At 42.7% G+C, this 27,572-nt stretch overlaps 1 long non-coding RNA gene across 1 annotated transcript; it reads left to right on the top strand.

Moving 5' to 3' along the window:
• The first annotated feature begins 12,352 nt into the window (after positions 1–12,352).
• Positions 12,353–12,837, top strand: LOC135440364 (uncharacterized). The gene is made up of 3 exons (XR_010438280.1): positions 12,353–12,549; positions 12,603–12,679; positions 12,736–12,837. It is a non-coding gene; the product is annotated as an uncharacterized LOC135440364 (long non-coding RNA).
• Positions 12,838–27,572: the final 14,735 nt, after the last annotated feature.

The raw sequence follows: 27,572 nt of genomic DNA, 5'->3' as shown, positions 1-27,572 counted from the left end.
AACTCATGGACTCATGTCAAAAGAGTATTAAGCATATGTGTGTAACAGGCAAAAGGAAGCTACTGCGAGCCCAAAAATCATCCCTGATTAGGATCTATCATTTTGTTGTTCGATAACTTGCACAAATTTCGATAAATATCGATTTCCAGACTTGTTTTTTGCGCATAACTTGAGAATTCTTTGATCTATTTACACCAAACTTGGTATGAAGGTTCTCTGTATAGTATAGATATATATAAAATATTTTGTGCACATATTTCGTTTTCATCTTATTCAAGAACATTCGGTTGTATGGGAAGAAGCACAGCTGCTGCGTAAAGTGCGTGGCAAGCGGAAGGAAGAAGACTGAGAATCTACAGTGTATCGTCTAGCCCGGCACGCCCGGCTAGAGGCAGGCCCAGGCAGCTCCTTGTGGCACTTGTAATGCCATATTCTAATCTGCAGTTGGGGCACTCAAGAGTTCTCTGGAATCAGATGCGGAGACTGAGAAGAATACGAAAAATAAACAGAAGCGAACCTTAATTAGGGCTGTGCCCGAAATGCCACCTAAAACCCGACTTATTGACAATATCGCAAGATGGCAGATGAGGAGATGAGGAGGCGAGGAGACGAGGAGGCAAGCGGCAAGTTGTTGCAATGTCAGTTGGAAGCGAACCCATTTCAAAGCCGGCCACAACATTCAGCACACACACACGCACACACACACACTCGTACCGATCATCGATCATTTTCCAATTGAGCTGGCCGAGCTCTGATAATCTGCAGAGCTGCCAGCACGCATTGCGTTTCATTGTGCAGTCGAGTTTGTCATTTGATATGATGGCAACGCTGACAGCAGCCCAAAGATGAAGGCGACGATTGCAGCGAGACCAGGGGCAGGGGCAGGGGCAGGGGCACAGGTAGGGGCAGCGACACGGGGCATAGCGCTTTTGGGCCAACTGGCGACATCTGACCTCCTGCTTGTGAGTTGCCGTTGCTTGTGGCATGTGCAAAGGTCAGCCGGTTGCAAGCACTCGCTGCCAGCGACAGCGACTGAGGCAGCGACTGAGGCAGAGGGCATTGGCATTAACATTTACCTGTCTGCCGCCTGGCCAAGTGGCGCCTGCATCCCGTCGCGCGTTGTCTGCATATGCGGAATATGCGTGAGCGTGGGGCACACAACCGGCCACAAGCTGCATGCAACAGCAGCAACAACAACAACAACAACAACAACAACAGTCGCAGCATCTTTTTGGACGCCAGCGCCAGCTTCATGTCCAGACATTCAAATCAGCGCCAGTTTCCAGCCTGGAGAATTGCGCCGGAATCGGATTCGGAGTCGAGCGACAGCGACGGCGACGGCGACGGCGACTGAGAACCACCGCAGTTGCAGCACCTTAGCCCCCCCACCTGTGACGCACACACACACACACACACACACACACACACACGCACACACACACTAGAATTCAGCGACATGCGTTTAAATATGCTTAAGTTTTTCCGCGGACAACTTGAAATTAAGTATATGCCACAGCGCAACAGTTGCTGCTCGGGCTGCTGCTGCTGCTGCTGCTGGTGATCGGGCTGGAGCTCCAGAACCAGGTGCCAGGCTCCAGTTGGCGTCCCATGCGGTTACCTTAATTTATATATTGTTTGGCTCTGTGCAAATATCAACGCGCTTCTTTCTCTGCCTTTGCTGTCATGTAGTTAATGCAGCTCCTTGGCCATTATCCATTCATTATGGCCATTAGGCCTTTGTACCACTTCCCCCTCCTTCTCTCCTCCTCTCCCACTCTCGCTCTCCCGCTCTTCCTCTGTTTCTGCTCTGGTTGCACCATTTGATTAATTCGCCTTCATCCCAGATGACAACAATTGCAATCACTTGGCGTTCTGCATGTCATCGGCCTGTAATCAGTGCTCAGGGATTCTTCTCTAGATGCATATGCTGGCTGGCATTACCCGGCTTTGCCCGTCTCTAGACATTCCTTTTGCTTTCCCTCTTCCCGCTCTGAGGGGCGTTAATGTTGGTAAAAGGGAAGTTTCACATAGATCCCAAAAAGTGCTTTCGGATCAAATGAAATATCATGGAACGGAATTCTGCGACTTCTTCGAGGATTTTCCAAATTCGATTAAACATATTGAAATTTAAAGCGGATCGGACAGGACTTTGACAAGCCTTGGCCCTTCGTTCTTAGCCAGAAGATGGGCTTTAACAAAGATCTTTGGAAATGAACTTCTTAGAATCCGGGAATCAGATAAAGATAATTCTTACATAATGTAGAGCTTCAATGTAAAACTCTTGCCCAAAGGAAAGATATAATTTTTGATAGAGCAAGTTTCCAAGCGGCATCTGTTGGCAATCTAAAGAATCTAAAGAAACGGGCTTCAAATAATTATACCCTGAACCCATTGAAAATGGTTAAAAAGGGTATTATGTATTTGTGCAAATGTATGTAACAGGCAGAAGGAAACATCTCCGACCCCATAAAGTGTATATATTCTTGATCAGCATCAATAGCCGAGTCGATCTAGCCATGTCCGTCTGTCTGTCCGTATGTATGAACGCAAGGATCTCGGAACCTATAAGAGCTAGAGACTTGAAATTTTAGCTGTAGGTCCTCCTAGTGCCCGCGCAGATTGAGTTTGTTTCCGATATTCGATAACTTGCTCCGTTTCCAAGTAATCGATTAAAAGCAATTTCGGCAAATAATATGAGCTAGAGTCACCAAACTTGACATGTTGCTTCTAGAATAGTATATACATATGTATATATCAAGTATTTTTTCATTTTATACCTATCGCCTGTCGGAAGAAGGGTATCCCCTAGTCGGGAGCTCCCGACTTGAACCTCTTACTTGTTTTTATTGAGTTCGGGTAAATTTAGCTGGGGAATATGCTAGGTAGATGCAATGAGTACTCAGTCAAGGTATTCTGATTCTACCTTCCACGATATTCGAGTCTATGTAAGTTTATAGATTTATTTCCAATAGAATGTTGTATGTGCGATATGTAGAGAGCATATATTTAAGTCTTCTACTTTGGCTGATTGTGTTATTAAATACCCTTTAAAAGGGCATCAGCCAAATGTCCACTTGTGAGAGTTTGATCAACCTGCTGTCTCAGTTTGAATAGATAAAAGTCTATAAATGCACTTGACTAATTAAATGAACAGCTTTTATAGGTTTTATAGAATATCCGCGCTTTAATATGGCCTGCAGATGAGCCCAAAATGAAAGAATGGGGGCTTCCAATGCTTCCAATGCATCGCATTCTGTCTGTCGCTTATCTTGTCCCGCATTTAAATTATGGCAGCGAAATCGACGACAGCCTCCGCCAAGCTGTGGCTTATTAATGCAATTCTGCGCGCGTCTCCCGATGGAACCATTTTCGGATGGATCGTGTGATAACTTAGCCAGCATCGCATTCGGATCGTCTGACATGGCATGGATGAGCCATTAGCCATTGGCTGCTTGTTAAGGCGCCCCTTGCGAGAGCAGAAGGAGTGAGCGAGAGGAAGGGAGAGGGAGAGACTGATTGTCGTTCAGGAGGGCGCTTCGCCGATAAGCTGGAAGTTGGCCATAAACATGAATATGCTATTATGGCCAGGCCGTAAGAGCACTTTGGGTGTTATCCTCGCTGATTAAACGAAGCCTTAAGAAAAACAAGTTGGCGAGTGCTCGACTAGCAGATACCCTGGTGGCTGGTGTGCTTCTCCTTCCCACTGCCCTTGATAAACTTTGCAATTTTCTAGACTTCAATGTAGTTTATAAGAAGTAGTATATAAAATAGGTTTATTTTCCAATTTCAGGGGGAAATGGGTGAGGTCTTCAAAGAGTAAAATATTCTCCATCACACGTCTAATGGATCCAACTTTGACAATGTTCGATTTAAGACCAACAAAGCATGACTCAAAATCGAAAGTTATCGATAGTTAGAAAATAGGAGGAGATATCGAAAAAAATTAGAAGTTCGTATACATTTAAAATCTCTAGATTTTGTAATTTCCGCGGAGCTCACACAGACAGACACACAGAAAATGCCTTCTTCCGACTGTTACATGCACTTGCACAAAAACGATATACCCTTGTTAAGGCCGTTTCAAAGGGTATACAAAAAGATGAAGCAAGTATTTGTTTATTCAATTAGAGGCTCCATTGAATATCCATCAAAATGAGCGAGTGAGCGAGTGGAATGCGGAGAGAGGGAGAGAAATGCTAAGCCATAATCTCAATGCCAGATCTGAGATTTCCCAACATAAACTCAACGAATTTATGACTATAAAAACATGTCTCCGCTCGTATTCTAAAAGTGTTTATTTTGATGGCCACCACAGTCGGGGCGCTAATTAGGACGTGCTGCACGACGGCCCGACTCCACTGCACTTCCCTCCACTCCACTCCGCTCCAGTCCAGCCCAGACCAGTTCAGCTCCATGTCCAATCTCTAAGTCCAAGTCCAGGTCCGAGCTTCAGCTCCGACGCGTATCGTTAAAATCAAAATCAAAATCATGCAAACGTTTAACAGCGCCACAAAACTTGTCGCAGCGATCAGTCCATCGATATGCCTTGGTATGATCAGCAGAGGGTGGCATGGGCGGGGGGATGGGGGAGTGGGGAGAGGGGGGTATGGGTTATGCTCTATTGGCTCGTAAAAACGCGCCGTTACAAGCAGTTGGCACTTGGCAGTTGGCAGTTGGCTCATAAACTTAATAAACTGATTGGCCAAGTTTTTTTTGTCTTTCCTTTCCATCCACTGGAAACTTGGCGTTTCTACTCTGTTCCACCCAACGGCTTGGCCGGGTATGATGTGCCTGTGCCACATCCATTCGACTTCTTCTCCATATATGTATATACGTATATAGCTTATAGCGGATCAAGTGTCCGTCCATTCATTCGATTTTGTTTTCTATATACATATATTTTGTATATAGCCCAGATCAAGTTTGCCGTCGCCTATATCTAGACTGAGAACTGCTTGTATTATATGTGAGATATATACTTACGATCTGCTACAGATCTTCTTGACCAAACTAATCGCAATTCCCTCAAAGCAAACATTGCAAATTTTTTTTATTTTCTTATGCTTTTTCCTGATAGATACAAAATGAAAATGAAATATGTTTATATTACCGAATCTTATCTTTGCACTTATCGTATATGTACGATATACGGATAAGATAAATATATAAGTATATGGATAGATTTGCACTCTCGTAAATGTAAGATAAACATATATAGATAAAAATGGAAATCTATTTAGATATGATATAGACATAGATATGCTCATATCTTATATGTTACATAGATATAGATAAGATAAATGTATCTTGACATACATATGCTCATATCGTATATGTTAGATAGATAATTATATCTAGACAAAGATATACACTTATCGTGTATGTCAGATTTATGTACATAAGATTTGAAGACAGCTCGTAAAATCAGAAATAACTCCCATAATTTACCTCAATATCAGGATCGGATCCATCTTTAAGATTTGCAGTCGATCTGCCACGATTAAAGCTGAAATATTTTTGCACGTTTTGATTTTCTAGTTTTTGTTTGTTCTCTAAGCTGAAAACAGAATATCTCGCAGTCGGCAACCCAAGTTATTTCTATTTATTTTTGTGTACATGTGTTTTCTTCCTCGTTTTTGTCTACAAATGGCTCACAATTTGTAATTGAATGCATGTAAATTGATTTCATCTGCCAACAGTCGTAATGTCAACGATCTTATGGCTCAAGCAAGCGCCCAAACTGACAGAGAAATGCCAGAGCACAGCCAGAGGAGAGTCCAAGCTCGAAAGTTGGTCCAAGCGAAGACAAAAACTGTTGAGAACTAAGTGATGCGTATGTGCTAAATATTATCGGCAAGTACACTTTAGGCCATTAGCAGGCCATTTAGGAGACGGCGACGACTACAACTCCAACTCCAAATCCAAATCCAAGTCCAAGTCCAAGTCCAGCTCCAGCTCCAGCTCCAAAGGGAGTTCGGAATGAGATAATTTTGTGAGAGCTGTGCACGCTGCTATCTTGAATTATGTCAGTTTTGTAATTTTATGCGAATCTTGTTAAATGTGCATAAGGTTGCCGTCGCTTTGGTCTGTTCGGCTACGCAAGCCCGAGCCGCGTCCCGCTCGCACCTTGCCGCGGACACGCACGCAACCGGCACGCAACTTATGAAACGAAAGACTTAGGCAACGAACTCGCGACAAACAGACAGCTGCATGCAATGCTGTGGCACAAATGACCATGAAATTGAGCACTGCAACAACAGAGACTGTCAACTCGAAAGCAACAAAGTCAAAGGCAACCAGAACCCGCCTGCACCGAATTGCTTATCAAAATATTGACAAAAACAAAGTTTCCTAAATTCGAAAACTTCTCAAAAAGAAACAACTTTATACAAAGTTGATCAAGTTCTTGAGACTTGAGATAATTTAAAAAACATATTTAAAGTGAAAATGTTGACAAAAAAAAGTTACCTGACTTCGAAAACTTTTCAAAGAGAAACAACTTTGTAAAAAGATAATCATGCTCTTAAGACTTGAGATAATTTAAATATTCTCTTTCAACTGAACTCTAGTTCATATTATCAAAGCTAAACCCTTTGCCTATCAAAATATTGTGAAAAAAGTGTTGTAAAGTTGCCTAAATTCGAAAACTTTACAAGACAAATAACTTATTAAAAAGTTATTCAAGTTCTTAAAACTTGAGATTATTTAAAAAACATATTAAAAGTGAACTTATTATCAAAGCACTAAAACCTACAAAATAATAAAATTGTTTGCAGCTTATGAAAATATTATCATAATAACCCTTGCCCTTCCATTCGCCAGAGGTCTCCAAGCAAGTCGCCCCAAAGGAAGCTATTTATGTAGCTAGAAACGGCTAATATTTCCAGCTGCAAGCTGTAAATAAATATTTACTAACCAGATCGTTTGGCTATATTGAATTCAGACTAAGCCGATTCAGACTTAGCTTAGCTTAGTTACGCCTGCCTAAGCGACTTGGTATAAAAGCAGATAGTATATATATTAGTATCAAACAGATCGGACTAACTATATCTATAGCTATAGAATCAGCCGATAGCTTAACAATAAAAGCAAAATCAAATTGAACGTAATTGATTTCATTTCATTGCCAAGGTATTAAAATTTCGGCACCCGCCAGATAAATGCGAGTATATGTATATATATATTTATCATATTTGTGCATTGTTTGTTTTTATTGTGATTATTTTTTGTTTTGTTTTTATTTGATTTGTTTTTGGCGCCGCCGTCTTCAAAATCGCATAAATTGCGGTTATTAACGCGCGCTTAGGCCACAACTCATGTCAAAATGTATCAATGGGGCCCATATGGAGAATATTTATATTTCTGCGCGGCTTTCGACGCGGTCCGCCAGCAAAGAAAAAAAGCGAAAAAAAAAAAACCAATTCTGGTCCAGCCTGCAGCTGCAGCCAGATATCGGTGCAGTCGGCCCTGCATAGGATAAATTATTTCGGGACAAGCAAAATATCACTTCGATTAATTCAAACAAAGGCGAACGCAAAGCTGAGACCGCTTCGCCTCCAACTGCAGCGCGGAAAGACTCGGTGCTGGCGACTCTGCCTCGCCGCGCCCAATGCAAATAGAGTTGGCATTATCGAGGCACCGGGGTATTCGAAAAACAAAGCAGCAACAAAATAAACTCACACAAGCAGAAGGAAAAACCAACACAGGCATTGCTGGATTCCCGGCGGCCAGAAAAGGATAAAAAAAAAACAATAAAAAAAAAAAACGTGAAGTGAAGAAAAAAAACGCAGTCGTACGACTTGTTTATTTGGTATTGAGCTTAATTTGGACATGATAAGTTGCTCGGACGGCGTTGCCGGCATCGGTCGGCTCTGCCTTTCAAGTCTTTTCGGTCCTTACAATCCAATTGATGTTTTACTCGGCCAATTGGCCAACTGGCCAACTGGCAGCAAGTGCGAGCGAGAGAGCGCCACTGATCATGATGATCATGCTGGTCATGCTGATCATACTCAGGATGAAACGAGTACGCCCCCAGTAGTTGTAGAAATCGCCGTCGGATTCGCTATTAGGATCTGTGTTATATTAGTGATCAGTTCAAATAATGATCACTACTGATCGATCACTCTCTAGTTTAGTGCAGATCAAACAGCACCAGTCGCACGATAATCTATAGCATCTGATTAGTTGTAGTGATCACTAACTGTTCTACTACTACTGATCACTTCTGATCACCGGCAATCTATTCAACCATTCGCCTGATAATCTATAGCATCTGATTACTTTCAGTGATCATCAACTATTTTCATAATTGGTGATCTTCAGTAGGTTTTCAAGAGCTGATGATGATCACTACTGATCATCCACACCCTAGCATAGTTCAGGTGAAACTATACAACTTGCTTAAGGATCTAGAGCATTGGATTGCTTTCCCTGATCACCAAATATTCTAGTAATTAATGATCTTCATTAACAACTGGTAACTACTGATCACTTCTGATCAACCATCTAGAATATCTGATTATTCGTACTGATCAGTAACTATTTTCATAATTGGTGATCTTCATTAGCCTTTAAAGAGGTGATGATGATCACTACTGATCACCCGCAACCTAGTTTAGTTCAGATCAAACTATGCAGTTCACATAAGGATCTAGAGCATCTGATTGCTTTCACTGATCAGTAACTATTTTCATGTTTACGGATCTTCATTAGACTTTCAAGAGCTGATGCTGATCACTACTGATCGCACACGCTCTTGTTTACTTTACATTAATCTGGATCTGGAATATCTGATCACATTCTCAATACGTGGCTTTCATTCGATTTCTATAGAGTTTGTAGTTTTAAGACTCGGATGCCCAAGTCAACTGGATACTTTGAGTTCTTGGGAAGCTATCACTGTGATCAATGATCTAGTCTAATATATGTATACTAATTCTTTAAAGATACCCTTTTGGTCAATTAAATCGAATAACTACTGTATTGATCGTAAAGTAGGAATCCATGGCTTTCTGTGAACATCTCTCAACGATCAGTAGAGCTGTAATTAAATAAGTATGCACAAATATTCTAGCACCTTAGCAACTGATCGATAGAGAGAGAGGGGGGGGGGGGGGGGGAGAGAAGATTGATCTATATAAGTACATATGCATTTATGATGAACGATCGTAGTTGGCTGTGATCGCATGGAGCGCCTCTTCACAGCAAAAGTGTCTTAAATTGCGTACCCGAAACACATGGAAAAAACAAAGCAATTTGGGGCAATTTCGATTAAAATCAATATTTACAAGTCACGAGCGCCATGGGAAGGCCTCTTGACGAAGCCTGGGTGGCTGAGGCACCTAGGCAGGGGACGGGTGCGACGGGTGCGACGGGGGCGACGGGTGGTGCGGTGCGAGAGGAGAGGTGGGTGGGGCAAACGAGGCCAAAATTACGAATTTAAACATGAAAAGTTATAAATAATGTGACGATGACAGAGACGGAGACAACACGCACACACGCACATACAGTAATTGGGTGTGCATGAATTGCAGATACCGCGTAAATTAATTTTATACATATTTCATAATATTATATATTATTTCTTTAATGGATTTTTATCAAATCGCAAGAACAGCGAGTGGCGAAATAAAATAGAAGTACTTGGTTGTAAAGTATTAACGATAGTATCGATATTTGAATAGTATTTTCTCAAAGATGCTAGCTTCATTTAGATGCTATTGATGGTTTAGATAATATCGAGAGTTGGGTTAATATTGGTACGTATGTTTTTCTAATTAATTCTTGACAAAGTTGTTCCTGCATACACTGTAGCCACTATCGATAGCTTTGATGTTATCGATAGTAAATGTATTATCGATATCTGGCAACTTTGCCGATTTCCTTTCAGTTGTCACATGCAGGTATCGATACTTGTCGCTCCTACTCACTCTAAGTGTTAATTACAGGGTATTTGGGGGGCGAGTCAATGCACAGCGTCTGCAAAAAGGCTGAGAGCCTAAGATACCGCTGACCGCTGACAAAGCCTGAGTTTGTGTTCTGCGTCTTTCGTGCTGCGATCTGAAATAAACAAGGCGATTGCCCCAAGGCGGCTGACGTTCAATGTTTGGGAGACAGCGGCTCGGCGGGTACGATAGGTACGGCGGGTACGGCGGGTACGGCGGTTTATCGAGCGGGTTGCGACGTCAGTCGCTGGTTTGTCCTAAAGAGCTGTTGATGCGTTCCGGGGCCTGCCTTCCTGCCTGCCTGCCTGCCTGCCTGCCTGCCTGTGGATGTTGACTGGTTGGCTGTTTGGCCGTTTGGCTGGCTGCCTGGTTTGGTTGCTTGGTTGCTTGGTTGCTTGGTGTCTGGTCTCTGGTGTTGTTGGTTTGCTTTGGTAATCACCTTTTGTTATAAACACTGTAATTAGGGCTTCATTAAAAGGGTGGTCCCCGCTTGTCTTCGCCTGGCAGGCCAAGCGGCCGGTTGAACGTTGATTGAAAACGTCCCGTTCCGTCCGGCATTGTCCGGCATCGTTCAAGCTGCTGCGCCAGGGGCCTGTTGGGGTACGCTCATGTAGCGCCGATCAACAAGCGTGCCACGCCCACAGCGCACGCCTCATAAATAATAAGTGAAATGTGCGTGCGGGCCGCACGATACGTACCCACAAGTGCTCAGGCACAGTGGTACCAAGTCGCACAACAAACAACAGTAGCTACTGTTTTTTGATTATTTTCTTCAACAGCTGACCTCTCACATTATGCCAGGGCCCATATAAATTGCGGCCCTTCAATTTCTTGTGCAAGCGATTTGACATCGCTTGCTTGTGCTTTGACCCACTGTGCGATCCGGGGAAGCCAGAGTTAAACAAATAGCGAGCCCAACATAATTATAGCATGCACAAAGTGTTTTTTAAGAAAGGGCGGACAGTTGCAGCGCAGTTTATTCACCTGCCGTCCCACTCGGTGGCCAGAGACCCACCGCAACGTACAAATTTCACGCCTTGCAGCTATTTGCAAAAAATGAATACAACGACGAACAACAACAAAATCACAGCTCAAACGGATCTAGCTTACAAAAGCTGGCATGCTGGCAAATACCCTGCATAGAGTAACAATGTTCCTTTAAGCCCAAATATGCTAGGATCCTGGACAGTTAGTTGCCTTAGTCCTAATCTCGTAGACTTGATCTTTCAAGAGACTTGAAACCAATTCTTATATCCAGCTTTAAATATCATATATATTTTAAGTGATATTTATTCCTTTGAGACATAACAATTGTCTACGCACGATTCAGCTATGAGCTCTAAAAAAACTTCTTTATAATAACTTTTATATTTATTATGAGTAGATTGTGATTAGATTGATCTCACTAAATCTAAAGTAGACATATAAATAGGAAAAGTTATATACCAAAAGTAGAGTCTGTAGTCTTACTTCTTACCCAATGATACCCTGTATATCGGATTTGTGCGTGGTATCAGACAACCAGAGAACAGCTCTGGAACTGTTGCTTGTTGTTTGCTCTGATAAACGCTGCGCGCTTTATCATCATTCAGTCGCAATAATTAAAATGCCATCAGGCAGGTTTCTGTGACGTCAGAGCAGCTGAATTCATTTACCTGCACCAGTTGGCAATCGCTCGCTTGATCGAGTGCATCCGATAAGGAACAAAAAAAAAAAAAGAAGAAACAAACTGTCACCGACATTTTTTGTTGGGTTTTCGATGAGCATATGATTTATGCACTTGTCGTTTGTGCGGGCCAAGCTGTTTAGCCTGACAAAAAATAAAAACTCATCCAACTGGTCCTCAGATAAGTCGAAATGATACATCTGGGTCAGGCTGAACTGTGGACAACTCTGGCCTGGTAGCTGTTGGACTATTCGCCCAAAACTCTGCCCAAAGGTCGGCTAGTCCTTAAATTCTTTCCAATGTATCCACGTATCTCGGAAGAATTGCAAACTGTATATGAGCAGGTCTCAGTTGTTTCTCTCTCTCTCTCTCTTTGAGCCTCTCTCCATGGCATTTAAAAGAATTAGCTAGTTTAGGTCGGCTGGATTGAGTCCCCAGATCATATAGCATATAGCATAGAAACGATTGCCTGATTATTGCTAATACTTTTGAATGCATTCTTGTTGGGGCTCAGCAGCTACGAGTTTGACTTAGTCAAAGACTTACATTCGTTTTTCTTAGAATATATCTTGCTTTAAAGACAACTGTGCTTCTCTGTTGACATCAATTATTCTTCCCAATTATATTACCCTAGACTTTAAGTAGCTCAAGATGACTTCCTTGTCTTACAAATACCATGAGCATAGCTATTCCATGAGCTAATCCAAAATAACCCCAATTTAGCCTAACGCAGTAGCCCGAGCCGATTTGTTTCCCTTCAACCAGATTTTCATTGGAAATCTAAAATGAAAATTCTTCAATGCTTTTCTTATGCACAAAACACATCGTTAATATTTTTGGAAAGAGTGTAAAACACAAAAATTAAACAGATATACGAAAATTTGAGGTGTTCAAGTCACATTTGTGATGGCCGCATAAAAGTTATGCTTCTTCTTAAACGTAAGTTTGCTGGACTAATCTATTCGATATACCCTGTAAACTCGTGCTTCCAGTCTCCGCCGTAGCTTGGATAGGTCTAGGCTAGGTTAGGTCGCTTGATAGGGATGTGGCAAAATCTCAGATTATGGAGGTAAGTTCAACCGGATATTATATTATATATTAATCGCAAGGATTTCCTCTTTACAGAGTGATTACCTTGTAATATGTCGACACTGGAATTCGATTAAGTGTATCAAAATTTGTTGTATTGTGTATGTAAGCAGATATATATAAAAATAATGAGAATAAGCGTTTGTATTAATAGGATGTATCCGATATATATTCCTGATGGGTAACAGATCTGATCAATGACTAATGAAAATCGACTTGGCTTTTTTATGTAGGGTATTTCTAATTCGGTGTTACCTGTTCCCAAGATTCAGTTGGCCTTTTGTCAACTCACAGCGGATGACACTAGGAGATCCTTACTCTTAGATATATATATATATTCTTGATCAGTAACAGACCTTATCAATAGCTCAGTCTAAGCATATGCTTCCTTAGGTTCGTCTAATGGAATTCGCCTTGGCTTTTAATGTGAGGCATTCGCAATTCGGTGATGCCTGTTCCCAAGATTCGGTTGGCCTTTTGTCAACTCAACTCTTGTACTCATTGTGCATGTTGCTGTTGTTGCTGTTGTTGCCTCCTCTGTTTGTCTTCAAACGCAGCGGGTCGTCCGCCCTGATGACCCGCCGTTATCCATTGATAAGCGACTGGCGCCTGGATCCACGCGATGATCTCTGCAAATGGAAATGGAAATGGAAGTGGAAGTCGAAATGGAACTGGAACTGAAGTTGGTAAATATGGCTAGTTGGAGTTTTGTGGCCCGCAACAAAAACAATGTGTCATTTTAATGTTGTTCAAAATGATTTTTATTGTGGACATTCGCCTGTTCTCTCTCTCTCTCTTTAAGTTTTGGGCTGCGGCCTAAACCAGGGGCGTTGTCACGGTTGTCTTCCGGCCCGCCTCCGCTGCCCGCAGGGTCATAAACATTTATTGGTTACGGCTCATTTGGAGAAGGCACAAAACAAATAAACAGTCCGAACATGAGACATGACAAAAAAAAAAAAAAAAAACCACCTGACGCATGTAAAGTTCGAACAGTTCGATCGTCCGTCCGTCTGTCGGTCCGTCCGTCCGATCTTCAGTTCATCCTTTCACTTTTAATGAAGCTAATGAACAGCCGCATAAATCATCGTTCGAGAAGCCACAAATGTCGTTAGTTTGTCGCGCTCATTAATGGGCCAGCCCTCTAGGGGGCAGCCCGTAGACGCCGCTCTTACCTGGACCTGGGTACCCTCGACTTTTCTATAGCTGCCACGCCCAGACTGCAGTAGCATTAGGCCACGGTTCACGCTCACGACAGCACGACAGCACAACAGCACAACAGCTCGACAACATTGTGAATTGTATGGCCATTAATCTATTGTTATGGGGCATTCGGAAATTAACTTGCCACATCATTTCTTAGATGCTTGGCTCAATTGCCCGAGCGCTGCTCCCGTTGTGAGCCGCAGGTGCATGCAACTTGTTTAATTTTGTTTATACACACTCCGAGACGAGGGTTTGCTGTTGAGTGCTTATGTGGGGATACAGTTAATTATTCTCTCCCGCCCCCCTCCTCTCTCTCTCTCCCTCTCTCTCTCTCTCTCTTCAGTAGACATCGAAATCCTTGACAGATCTCAAGCTGAATTTTTTAATTAATAAAACGAATCTTCAGATTGAAGACCGAAATGGATCCCTCGTTACGATAACTCTGTTAGCTGTATGCCTAAATTGCAGACAATTCCAATAGAACTCGACTTATGATCAAGCTAAAAGTGTGTGAGGCAAGAAAGGGATATTTTAAGCCACAAGAGACACAAGCATGAGAACCCGATAACTTAGATATTCCGCTTTGAGCGAATCTTGGCTATTTACATTCAAATAGTTGCCAAGTTACGATAGAACATATTCGCCGATGTCTTAAGTATTTCTGCTCTATTGTTAAGCTGTTCAATGCATTATGCTATTTATTAGAACAGCTGTGGCAATAACAACAGCAACGCCCCGCCCGTACGATCCGAACAAAGCAACACGAGAGGGCGAGCTACGGAAAGAGAGAGAGAGAGAGAGAGAGAGGGGTACCGGAACAAAGGTCTAACAATGGTCCATTGTGGCCATTGAGGCTGCGTCAGAAAAAGTGGCAAATGCGAGTGCACGGCAATTGTTTGAGGCATTCCGCTTATCGGGCTTGTTAATCAGTTTACATCGGGCTCGCTGACTTTGCTCAATACCTCAAGGCACAGCCCCTGCCGACCCTGCAGACCCAGCAGCCTCTCTCCCGTCAACCTCCGTTCATCTGCGATGCCGATTGCGATTGTCTACCCTCTGGCCGTACTCGAATTTGAACTTTGGTTTTAAGTTACCATCAAAATGATGTACAGATTTGACACGTGATTAGAAAACATCCAGTTTGAAGTAGCGTCACCCTCCGACTCAACCACCCAACGCTCACATTCTATTCCTTATGCAGTTTAGGGTGTGCACACCTTGAGGGCGTCCATTAAGCTACCCTACACTATGTTTAAGATAACTTAAGGTTTTTTGGCTTGGCATTATGACTCAGGTGTGATATCTGCTTGTGCCCATGATTTTAATGGCATTTCAGCACTTGCTGTCCAAGACTTAAGCTCAGCACTGCGACCAGGCATTCGGGTACGGCCCATATATGGTTGGGTACAATATATACAAAGCCACAAGTTGAGTTGTATCGGGGCGTAAAGCGACATGTTCTTGTTCCACTTAACGATACGCCACGCATACCGCACACACACACACACGGAGGCACGCAGACACACAATGAGGGCTACCGGTAGGGCTACTGCAGCCGGTACGGCCAGTGATCCCTGATCCCGGATCCCTGCTCGGGCGCCTGTTACTTTTAACCATGCATTCCACGCGCAAGTCCATTGGTATTGTTATTGTTATTGTTGTTGCATGTAATTGTTTTTGTAGCTCTTGTTGTTTATTTGTTGTTGTTGTTGCTGTTCTTGTTCCTGTGTGTTGTCTCATGTCGTGCTCAGTCGCCGTAATGCTGTGTGTGTGTGTGTGTGTTGTGAATGAGCGTGTACGAGGCGAATTTGTTTGTTTTATGGCCGCATAAAATTTAATGCCGCATAAAGTTATCGCCTAACGAGCTCAATGAGCGCAACAGCGACAACAGCCCTACAGCTCGCGTGTGTCGCCCTGTGCGCGCCCAGTGCACCCTGTCGCAGTTGCGCCCCCCCCCCCCTCTCCACTCTTGAGCTCATCGCGAAGCGTTTTGCTAGCAATTTTAATTTGCAATGCATTCCCATTGCTGCGCAGCTATTTTCAGGCTCTGCGACTCTGACAGTTTTCTTCTCTTTTTTTTCTCATCTTGTTTTTCTCGATTCGCGGCGTCTTGTAATTTGAGCGTAATTCACGTAAACAGCGAATTCCGATGCTGCGACGCTGCAGATGCCAGCAGCAGGCAGAGGCGTCGCTCCAGGGGGATCACTTGGTGCAGACAAGTCTTAAGAAGATAAATCAAATGCGAGCCAATAACCAAATCTTGACCAGCTTCTGCAGAAACAGGCAATTTATATTCCAATTTATATTATCCCAAATTTGTCCATATCCAACTGTTCGATATTTTAAAACCTATTCGAGAATTTGAGAAAATAATTAGCTTGGAATATGCATTTGAAAGTCTAAACACTTGAATACCAAGCTATTAGGCTTCTGCGATTTATCGATTTGATTAGGTCGATGAGTTTTTTGATTAAGTCGATTATCCTAATGCCAATCACGATGGCTTGCAAATTAATTACAAATTTCTATTCACAAGTGAAGTGTTGCAAAAAATAACAATTTGAAGATAAAACAAATGTATCGATAACAAAAAATCGAGCTGACAATCGCTGAGGTAATAAAAACCAACTGTTTAACTGCATTTGGAAACTCGATTACGCCCCCCCCTTTGGATCGCTTTGCTGCCTGGGACGCCGCTGGACGCGTCGCTTAGCTGGGCAGTCAATTTGCTTGACACCTCACGTTCATCAATGGGCAACAGAAGTAGCCGCGTGGCATGTCACTTGTACCCCAGACCAGACCAGACCAGATCTCTCACTCATTCGCTCGCTCGCTCAGTCAGTCAGGCAGTCAGTCATGCAGGCAGTCAGTCAGTCAGTCAGTTGGTCCAATGGTCCTTCATGTTGTCCTTGCCGACAAACATATCAATCTGTAGCTGTCAATGTGTGCGTAATTATTCCAGCAATTTGTTGCTGCGCCAATTGCAACTGCATTCAAGCAACTGCCACTGTTTACACTCTTGCTCTCCCTCTCTCGCCCTCTCCCTTCACGCTCTTACATCATTTAAGTTGGCTCTTTTAAAGGCTTTCAAATGTTCCCATTTTCATTTACCTTTCAAATTTCAGGCTTATCGGAAATTTTCTACTCCTTGTTATCGATAGCCTCTCGTTTTAATTTCAATTTGCTTCGGGAAACTTCTCTTTATTTTAAGAAATTTCATATGTTCCAATTTTGAGTTCTTTTTGCAATTTAAGCCATGTGCGAAATCTTCTACAGTTATTTATAGTTATCGATAAATGTGTGTTTCCCGAAGACTCACAATGTTTCTATTATCGGTCGCCTTTGCAATTTCAGCCATTTCCGAAATTTTTAATAATTATTATCGTTGAATATAGATTTCAATACCAATTTGATTTGATTATATCATTTCAGTATTTAAGGTCTTTCAAATGTTTCCATTTCCGATTACTTTTGCGCTTTCGTACTATTTGTTATCGATCAGCTATTGTTTCAATTTCAATTTGGTTTGAGGAACTCTTCTTTACAGATGCTTAAATCTTTTCAATAGGCTTTCAAATGTTTCCATTTCCGATAACTTCTGCCTTTTTAGCTGTACTCGAAATTTCCTGCTATTTATTATCGATAAATAAATGTTTTAATTCTGATTTGCTTTGAGGAACTTTTGCTTTTTAAAGGTTTTCAAATGTTTCCATGGCCAGTTAGCAAATCATTTCTGCCTTTTGCATAATTTTCTACTATAAGTTATCGATAAGTGTAAAGATTTGAATTCGATTAATTAATCGATTGTTATTGCAGCATCTATAAAGATTTATTTAAAAGTTTAAAGCCATATTATTGCTCACAGAATTTCAATGTATTAGGCAATTGAAACTCGGCGATTTAACGAAAATCGCACCTTTTTTTGGCGTTTTCGTAATCGGGAATGCGTCCACTAGATGCAGTTGCTCTCAGTCTCGTATTTCTCGCTCTCACTCTCATATCTTACCCAATTTTGTATTCATTTATTTGTTGTTGCTGTCGCATGACAAACTGCGCTGTCGAGTTGGCGATTCTGAAGCTGCTTTGAGGATCGTCGCTTAAAGTATTTCGAATCATTCTTAATTTCTGTTGTTGTTTTTTCTGTTTTGTTCTGTTCTGTGCTGAAATGTGTGAAATTTATTGCCAGCAATTTGGTTGCATGTCATTCCAGGCCAATGCGATGCGATGCGATGCGATGCGACGCGATGCGACGCGCTGCCACATTGCAACGTTGCAATAATTAAAAGCGGAAATGCATGCCACATGCGGGGCATAGAGCTTAAGTAGGTGGTGGGGGGGGGGGGTTCTATGCCTTATGTATATCATTAGCCGCTAATGGGGTAATCCATCAAATGATGCACTCGCTCAGAGTGATCCGATCCCGCTAGCTGCCGGATCGGCATCGAGCATTATAAATGACTCGCAATCAATTTCGGGGGCAGCAAAAATCAATTGGACTGGCGATGGTTGAGTGTTGCGGCTAATTGATGGATGCGCCCCGTCGCACATATATCAAAATAGCACCTGGTCGATCAAAAAATACAGGTAGCCAGCGGTACAAGGTACAGCGGTGCGATCAGGTAGCCCAACAGTTCAGCTAGCAGCCAACCCAAGGTACTCGGCACGCGCCAGAGTCATTTATCATGCAACCGACTCCCGAACTTCAACTTCAACTTCAACTTCAGCTTCAAATCCAAGCTGCGACCCCCGAACCCGAACCCGAACCCGAACCCGACCCCGACTGAGCGCCCTTGCATTGTTTTTTCTTATTATTATTATTTTGGTGGGCGACTCGTATATTGACATTTTGGCAACGCCCTCGCTCGGAGTCAAACGGGGGTCAGTTCCGACACCCAACGATTCATCCAATTTTCAAGTTGATTTATGCAGATTTCTATGCCCTGTTAAAGCTTAATGAACGAACGGGGTTTCATGGGGCAACGTTTGATCATTTCAGGCAACTTTTAAGCCTTTAGGCACAGGCACAATCCTTGAGGTCCGTCTGCCCAACCATCTGAGCTCGGGCATTAAACTATTTAAGCAATTGAAAATTTGGATTATATGCACAAATTTCTGCAAAATTGGGAATGAATGTTGGGGTAAGGGTCGGACAGATGACACCTGCATACTGTGTATTAAATTAGCCATAGAAAAATGCAATTTAAAGTAACCCAAATCGAAATTACAGGGTATTGCCAAAACAAACTCGCGCGACTCTGACATGCCCGAACAGCAGCTGATGTCTCCTTCTGCTATCAAGAACTACAACGGTATCTGAATGCGTTGCTAAACAGTGAAACGAACCATAAAGATAACGACACACACCCAAACACACACACACACACACACACACACACACTAGCACACACTTGAGAATTCCCACACAATGAGCATGTTTTGTTTTTAGGCAAATGCTCTGCTGTGATTTTAATGCCTTTTTATGAGCCTGGCGCCAGCTAGAGAAGTGGAATGGAGAGGGGAGTGGAGAGGGGGGAGGGGGGAGGGGGGGGGGGAGCTACAAGGAGTGAAGTAGAAGAGATCACCTGGCTGGCCATAAAGTTTTTAATTATGTCCCATAAAGTTTGCCGGACACAAGATGAAGCCATAAAAAAGAAAATAAACAGCAAAAATTGAAATTAAGTTGTTTCGAAAACGATTCGAAAATCGTTAAATCCGGGGGGGAACTACGCGGCTGGGCCAGCTTGGCGAGATGTAAGCATAATAAGCGCATAAAATCGAGTTCAAAGAATCGAGCGCAAATCCATTCATTTAATTGAATGCGTTTAGATATCGCGATCAATGTGGTGCCATCGCACAGGGTCGCATTCGGCGATCAATGTGGAACAATCGATGGAAATTCAAGCGTGAAAGCGCGTTTCGGTTAGGAAAAAGGGCTGCCGAAAAATCAGGAACAGCGGACCGAGGGCAGCGCGGGGCCTGAGCCGAATTCCAATGAATCGCGCGCTGAAAACAAAAGCCAAAAGCCAGATTCTGAATTCCAGCCAAAAGGCTTTTTATCAATTTAATCCGCAGACTGCTGCCTCAACTCGATACACCCTGTACGCTGAGTGGCATAGAGGGTATATTGGCTTGTCCCTGCTGAACGTGTCATCAAAGTTCAAAACTTAGGCTACAGCTCGATATACGTAAACTTATCGATAAGAAATGCCAAAACTATATTTTATTACTTTCAATTTTAATCAGAAAATATCAAATTCATATTTCATTACATCCATTTGTAATTTCAGACGCAAAACAGGGTATCTTTAGGTCGTAACGGTGTGCTGAAAATGTTTTTATTCCTTTGAATGAAATCTGAAACCGAAAATGCAGCAGCCAGGCCAGAACCCATCCTCAGGTATTTTTATATATACACACATATTATTATACCCTTTCAGAGGGTATTATAGTTTTGTCATGAAATGTGTAACGTATAGCAGGAGACATCTCCGAACCCATAAAGTATATATGTATATTCTTGATCAGCTCCAATAGCCGAGTCAATCTAGCCATGTCTGTCCGTCTGTCCGTCCGTCTGTCTGTCCGTCCGTCCGTCTGTCCGTCTATCTGTCCGTATGGAATTCAGAGACTTGAGACTTTTGACCGCGCAGTACGAGTTTGTTACCGATAATCGATAACTTTCGTTGTTTCTTAGCAATCGATAAAAATCAATATCGAAATCTGGCTTTAAGATATATAGACATATATATATATATAAGTATAATATAAAGTTTTAGTATATGTAGATCAAGTATCTTTAATTCTTTGGCTAACCACATAGCTTCGCCGCTGATCAAGGCGAGATTATGCCGTCCTTAAGGGGACATAGTTCCGCCGATCTAAAAACGAGAAAATTTATATTGTTGCCCCTCGCTTAATTCTTGTTATGGTTGCCGAGTATGAGACGAAGGCGGGGTTGAACGGGGTTGCCAGTTCGAGACCGGTAACGGGAAAGCAACTTTTTGAAAATGCATTTGGGGTTTGGGAGAAGATGGTGCAGGGTATCCACTAGTCGGGCACTCTCAATTGTTTTTTTTTTTGTGCGTTCTGTTGCATCAAGCGTAACAATACCGCGAAATGCGCCCGCTCTCTCTCTCTCTCTCTACCCCCCTCTCAACCTGTTTCTCTCTCCCTCTCTCTTCCTCCCTCTCTCTCTCTCTCTCTATGTCTCTCTCTTATTATTTTGTTTTGTGTTTTCTTCTCTTTCTTCTGGTTTAATATTTTTCCAAATATCATCCAAAATATAAACAAAGAGAGAGAGAGAGAGAGAGAGAGCGCGTTAACATGGCAACAATCGCCTCCTGCGGCGACATTGAGTTATTGTTATTATGAACTTTAACGACACTCTTCATTTGGTCAACGTCTTTCTTTATGCTGCTGTCCCAGCTGCTGCTTCTTCCTCCGACTTAATATTATTTGTGTTAATATTATTTTTGTTGTTGTTGTCGGTTTAATAACTTTTGTTGTTATTAGCTTTATTGTTATGATCGCCATAGTTTGTCTATATTAATCCCAATTGGAAGGCGTGTTTTTACAATGGAAATGTCAAATATCATTTATCAACGTAAAAAGTTTAACAATTTCCACTAAACGAATGCTTCTTCTTCTTTTTGGGCGGGCCAATTCTAAGCTCAGAGATTCGTTTTAACACTGGCTGTACGCAACTAGTGTTGATAAACGTTGTTAGTCAACCAGTATCGATGCTTGTCCGAGCTTCCTTTGCCGTTACCCGTGACTTCTTCCACTTATAAACTAGCCCCTTAGCCAGTGCTCGCCTCATCTTTGTCATATTTCAACCAAGCTAAAAAGTATTCTCGAATCACACCTGAAATCTAATTAGGTTTTTTTTGTAGAGTTTGGATCTCAGCTTGATTTAAAAGAAGAATGGAATATCTTGGAACGTCTCAAGGATTTTTTGCATATCTCTTCCCTAACTAACTTTCAGACTTGATTGTTATTATTAAGATCCATGTGGACTTACTCTACATATCATCCCCCCCCCCCCTCTCTCTCTCTCTACCTACCTTGAGGAAGACTGTTTTGCAGTCTAAATAATGCTGATATTCCATCATGCGTGGATTATTCCTAATGAATAATTGCGAATAATTGAAAAATGAATAAGAAATCTCTCGCATTTATCCTGACGCGCTAATTGAGTAGCGCTCTGCCGGGCCCGGTAACTGCGTTATGTCCGGTAATGCCGGAACCATTCTCTATCTGTTGGACGTGTCAAAATGCGCAACCTCATCAGCGTCAACAGTTGCTTTTCTAATCAGAGATTAAAAAGCCGCCCCCATTGAAGCAACGCCCACTGATTGTTTCCTTCCGTACTCACTTAACGCTTCCGCCTGCCTCTCCCAGCCGCCCAGCCACCCAGCCGCCCAGCCTCTCGTCTACCCGCTGAGTTGCGTAATGTTTGCGTTGTGTCAAAATGCAAAATTCAATTGTTTAGCCCTTTGGAAGGAGGTGGAGGCGGCGGAGGCTGAGCTGGATGAGAAGTGGAAGTTGCAGTGTAATTTAGGAAAAATTGACATAAAAATCCATTTGTCAGCCCCTTCAGATTAAAATCAAGGATTTAAAATGTAATTTGATTCATGGGTGAGTCAAGAGCTGGCTCTACCCAGTCGGCCGGGGGGAGGTGGGAGGAAATGCGATCAAAAGAGCAAAGCGTGACCCCAGAAAACACAACACACAAGCACAACAGCAGCCGGTACTCGCAACCGGGTAGCGCGTAACGGGTAGCGGGTAGCGGGTAGCGGGTAGCGGGTAGCGGGTAGCGGGTATCCAGGCATGATTGCAAGGACAACACCAATAAATGACAACAAACACACCCCCCGTTCAAGGGATGGGTTGCCATGGCACATGGTCTGGCATCGGATTGCACGGCTTGGGGTTTGGGTCGATGGCTAGATGGATTTTGGCCTCGACTCCGGGCGTGCCGCAGGATGCGAGGGTGTCCTGCACGGAGTGCTCAAATCTCTCGAGTGCTATTTTATGCCGAAGTGTGCCAGACACAGACCAACTGCACACACACACACCCCCCCTACCCCCCTACCCTCCCCCCCTCCAGCTACCCTCCCGCTCCCCGCTACCAGTTGCTGACTCTGCGACGGCGCCGTTTGGCTTGGTTTTTGTGTGTGTGTGTGTGTTTTTGTTGTTGGAGTTACAGCTAAGGAGCTGGTCGGGGGCTGAGGTTGGGTTTTTGTGCAACCGGTTGAGTCCATTAATCATTTTCTAATTTGTGGAATGCAGAGTGTGTGGCAGAGTGGAATGCCGCCGCCGGCCCAAGAGGGTCGCTCGCTCTCTCTCTCTCTCCTCTCTCTCTCTCTCTCTCTCTCTCTCTCGCTCTCGCTCTCTCGCTCTCTCTCCCTCTCTGCGCGCACGTCCCCACGGGCACTGGGTTACAGTTGTCCCCTGCTTCCTCTTCTTTGGGTTGTTGTTGTTGTTGCACTGACACTGAAAATGAAATTTTCACATCTGTAATTTGTTAAGTGCGTTTGTTATTTCCATCGAATTATTTCACTTTTATGGGTTAAGTGCTTTTTGAATTATGTTGCTTCTGTTTCCACCTCGGCACATCCTTGAGGGTTGCCGCTGTCGGGCTATTAGGCAACTCTGGCAGGAAATGTGCGCAGACAGTTTACTTAAATTAGTTGTCTGGGAATTGGCTGGCCTCCTCCTCCTCCTCCTAGCTCCTCTCCCCGCGCAACACAAATGAGTCAAGAATTGGTTCATAGGACACTTCCATGGAATATGGAAGAATTCCGTTCAACTTAATTCCAGGCTTTGGTTAATTAAACACACGAAATTAAAACTAGAATTCATTTGAATCTCCAGCTAACTATAAGATAAGCCCAATATTTGAGGAGTTCTTCAATTGGAGAGAGCTAAATTAATACAGTTAAAGGATGCAGAAGAAAATTAACTAATACGTCTAATACGAGGAAAGCCAGAAATAGAAAAATGTCGAAAAATGTTAATTAATTTAAATTTTTCTATATACAGTCCATAGTCCATTTTATGCAGTTCAAATTATTGTGACGTAGTTTTCCTTCAGTACTTCATTTAATACTTATTATATATGTTTCACACAATTATCTGTAACTTAGCTCCGATAGCTTCGAATTGATAATTGGGCTGGGATTCGAGCCGCAATTTCAATTTCCCGAATGCTTGGTTAATCTCCCCACAACTATAACTGACTGTCTAGAATTGATAATCTCTTGACTTGAGTACTCAAGTATGGCTCAAAGTATTAAATTTAAACTAAGCTTACATTTAAGATCTCATTAGACTTTACGTTTAACCTAAAGCAAGCCTTTGTTTTAAGCAAGATTCCTGTGAAAAGAACCGAAGTCAACTTGGAACTCGGAATATTATCAATTGAATTCAAATTAGCCCGAGCTCAACTCCTGTCTCACTTTTTAGCTTTGGGTACTACTTCAACTTCTTCTTAATGCAGTCCAAACTAAATCTGAAGAAGAATTTCTGCAAGGAAGAATTGCATAGGAAATTGAACTTCTAGGTTAGCTAAGTGAGATGAACCCTAGAATAAGATGGACTTTCAGCCAAATGAACTTAGGTACACAGCTCTGCAGATGCAGATGTCCAGGCGCTTGGCCAAAGACACATCCGGAGTCATCAACCCCAAGGCAAGTGACAAGTGCGCGGGCAAATGGCTTTGCGGAAGGACATCCAAATCCAAATACTTCCAGCTCATAAATTTCGACACTGAATTTTAAGTTGATTTCATTTGATTACTTCATTTGCGACAACAACAATAACTAATGGCTAAATTATTGCCATTGATTTTGCGACAAGTGAATATTTTTTGCGCATTTGTGTCTGGCAGGAAGATGAGTTGAACCCTCGACCCTCGACCCTCGACCCGCGCACAGGACACACTTCCCATTGTCGAGAGGGTGTCATTTGGTAATTGTTACAAGCTGCCGCATATTTGGACAGCCAAGCGACCCGCTCAAAACAAACAAATGAGCCAACTGCCCGCATCAAGTCGAGTCGCATCAACCCCTGAGCACTCTGCAAAGGACACCCACAACAGAGCACAGCACGACCAGGCAGGATCATGGACGGCAGCCGCTCTTGAGGGCCGCCTGCTTAGCTTGCGAAAGGGAACTGGAAATGTCATTAGTTTACAGTTGTCTGATTCCATTTCAATGTTGTGATCGATTATGACATTCTCCCCCCCCCCCTTCCAATCACCCTCTCAACACTTCTCGGCTATATTTATATACTTTTCAGCTCCTTTAGCTAACAGCTCTTGTGCGTGGCAAGGAAAGGGTATTCCCAAACATTAAGCGAATATTAAATCTCTATAAATTGTCAATTTCCACCGGCAAGCGTGAAAAATTCGTGAAAAAGAGTTTGCAAACATTTTTGTTAGCCTTTCCAGGATTAAGCTGCAACTCATTTACAAATATATATATATATTTTCTTTTTCAAGCACGTGTGAAAGTTGTCCCACACATTTCGGCAAATCCACACGTTTTTGGTGGAAATGGGTGTCAAAGACAAGCTGGCCAAAGTTTCGGTTGCGACATTCATTTTCAAGTATCTTTATCTAAGTATATCTTAAGAGTGTTTCACACTTTTCCCAGAATCCACGCGATGAAAGTGCTAGTCAAAGGTTTTTGGTCGAAGATGAACAGTTCAGAACAGGGTAGATTTAAAATATCCACGAGCGGAAAATGGGTGGAAAATTGAAAATTATCATGGCCTAGTATATATTGTCTCGATTTTACTGGAATCATATTCATAGTTCTAGCTCACAGGCGATAGTCTGAAATAGCCTAAAATCGATAGATATCGATTTGAAGACGTCTCCTTTGGGGCATAACTCTAAAATGAGAAGAGATAAATGCTCCAAACTTGTGATTTATATTTGTCACACGCTTCGCTTTGAAATCATAATGCATGAAAAGATCGTGTGGCCATATTAGCTTTGTTCTGCGTTGCATTCGCTTGAATCTATCATGAATACACGCACTCAGTTGTTGCACTCGCTTGATTCATAATGAATACACTCACTCGGATATTGTCTGGGCATTTCGTGAACTTATGATCTTACCAAAATGGGACCCCAAATCTAATGCAAGCTGTTGCAGTCGCCCCCTCTCGAGCTTCTCAAATATGAAGAACCGACGACATCTGCAACTGTTGCTGCTGCTGCTGCAACTGTTGCTGCTGCTGCCGTTGGGACAAGTGACGGCAGTCGATATGATTTGTGATTTACAACAGGTTTCAATTAACAAAGAGCCACTGCAAGACGCCCGACCAGCCCCCCCCCAAAGGCAGCAAGATATTAAAATATGCCCTAACCGAGAGTATTTTCACTCTGTTGTGAATTGTGTAACAAAGCGAAAAGAAACAAAAGTAAAACTTCAGTTAAATAGTATTCAAATATACATAAGCATTAAGATTTACGTGCAGTGTGGCAACGCCATGGCCTTAGCTGGCAACGCCGCACTCTGTGCAAATCATAACAAACTGTTCCTATCGATATGCATGTGTATAAATATCTCTATTGACATGATTTTCCATTTGAACTAACTTTCTTCATAAGCTTTCCTCAGTGCTGCCAGATGTGCCATAAAATGACAGGGTGGCAACACTGCAAACAGATTATTAACTTGTACAAAAACGGCTTCGACTTCGTCAAGCTACAAGATTAAATGTTAAAGTGGATGTTAACTTTGACAGGCACATTTAAAAAAAAAATAAAAATTGTCAGCTTTATGTTATTTAAACAAATCTTAAACGAATCGAGCTGGTTTATCATATTAAACTAATGCCTAGCAAAAGTGGAATACTTTCGAAATATAGCTCGAAGATTATTTTGCTCCAATCGAAAACATTAGGGACATTCCCCCAAAGCAGTTTGAAACTGAAAAGAAAACTTATTGAAGAAACATATCAAAACGCATTTTAAAGTCGAGTTAGAGTATCAAGGACTTCGGCTACTCGAGAGTTGTTTCATTTTTTTGTGAGCTGTTGTTTATTTGATTTTTTTTTTTTTGCGTATTTGGAAAATTGAGCAGCTGAGAGGCGTTGACAGGGACATAAATAAAGGTCGGTTAAGTATCAAGTAATGCTAGACGAATAGTTTGAAGTTTGATTTTCGTTGCGAAGAGGGAGCACATCCATCTCGCCCTCCCGCTCCCTCTCTCTCTCTCCCCCCCCGCTTGTAGAGCTGTGTAAGAAGAGAAGCCGCTGCGCTCCCGAGGGGCAGTTGCAGTTGCCGGTTGCCAGTTGCCGAGCGACTAATTGAAGACAAGGCGGCAACGATGCCGGCATAAATTAGACAACAGGCCGAACAACAAGAGTGCCATTAAGTGGATTCCGTTGAGTGGGGCAGGGGTGGAGGGTGGTAGAGGGGGAAGGGGGGGTGGTTGTACCAGTAGACTGCGGAGGCGGGATATTATTATGAGGGGGAGATGGAGCCAAATGAGAACGTCTGATCGATTGTTAAATGTGTATGAAATGTCGCGGCGACATATTTCAATTAAAAATGCGCCAGCCTCGCGATATATTTCCCATTCGCAGAGCATAGCATATACCCTGTAAAATGGCTACGCCCGGCACGTGCAGCCAGACAAAAAGACTGACGCCAA

The sequence above is a fragment of the Drosophila montana genome, unplaced genomic scaffold (genome assembly GCF_035044405.1).
Source record: "Drosophila montana isolate Dmon_TW-CO22-7 unplaced genomic scaffold, ASM3504440v1 contig_924_1, whole genome shotgun sequence".
NCBI lineage: Eukaryota > Metazoa > Arthropoda > Insecta > Diptera > Drosophilidae > Drosophila > Drosophila montana.
The sequence above is the reverse complement of the archived record's forward strand: the minus strand, read 5'-3'. Positions and strand labels throughout refer to the sequence as shown.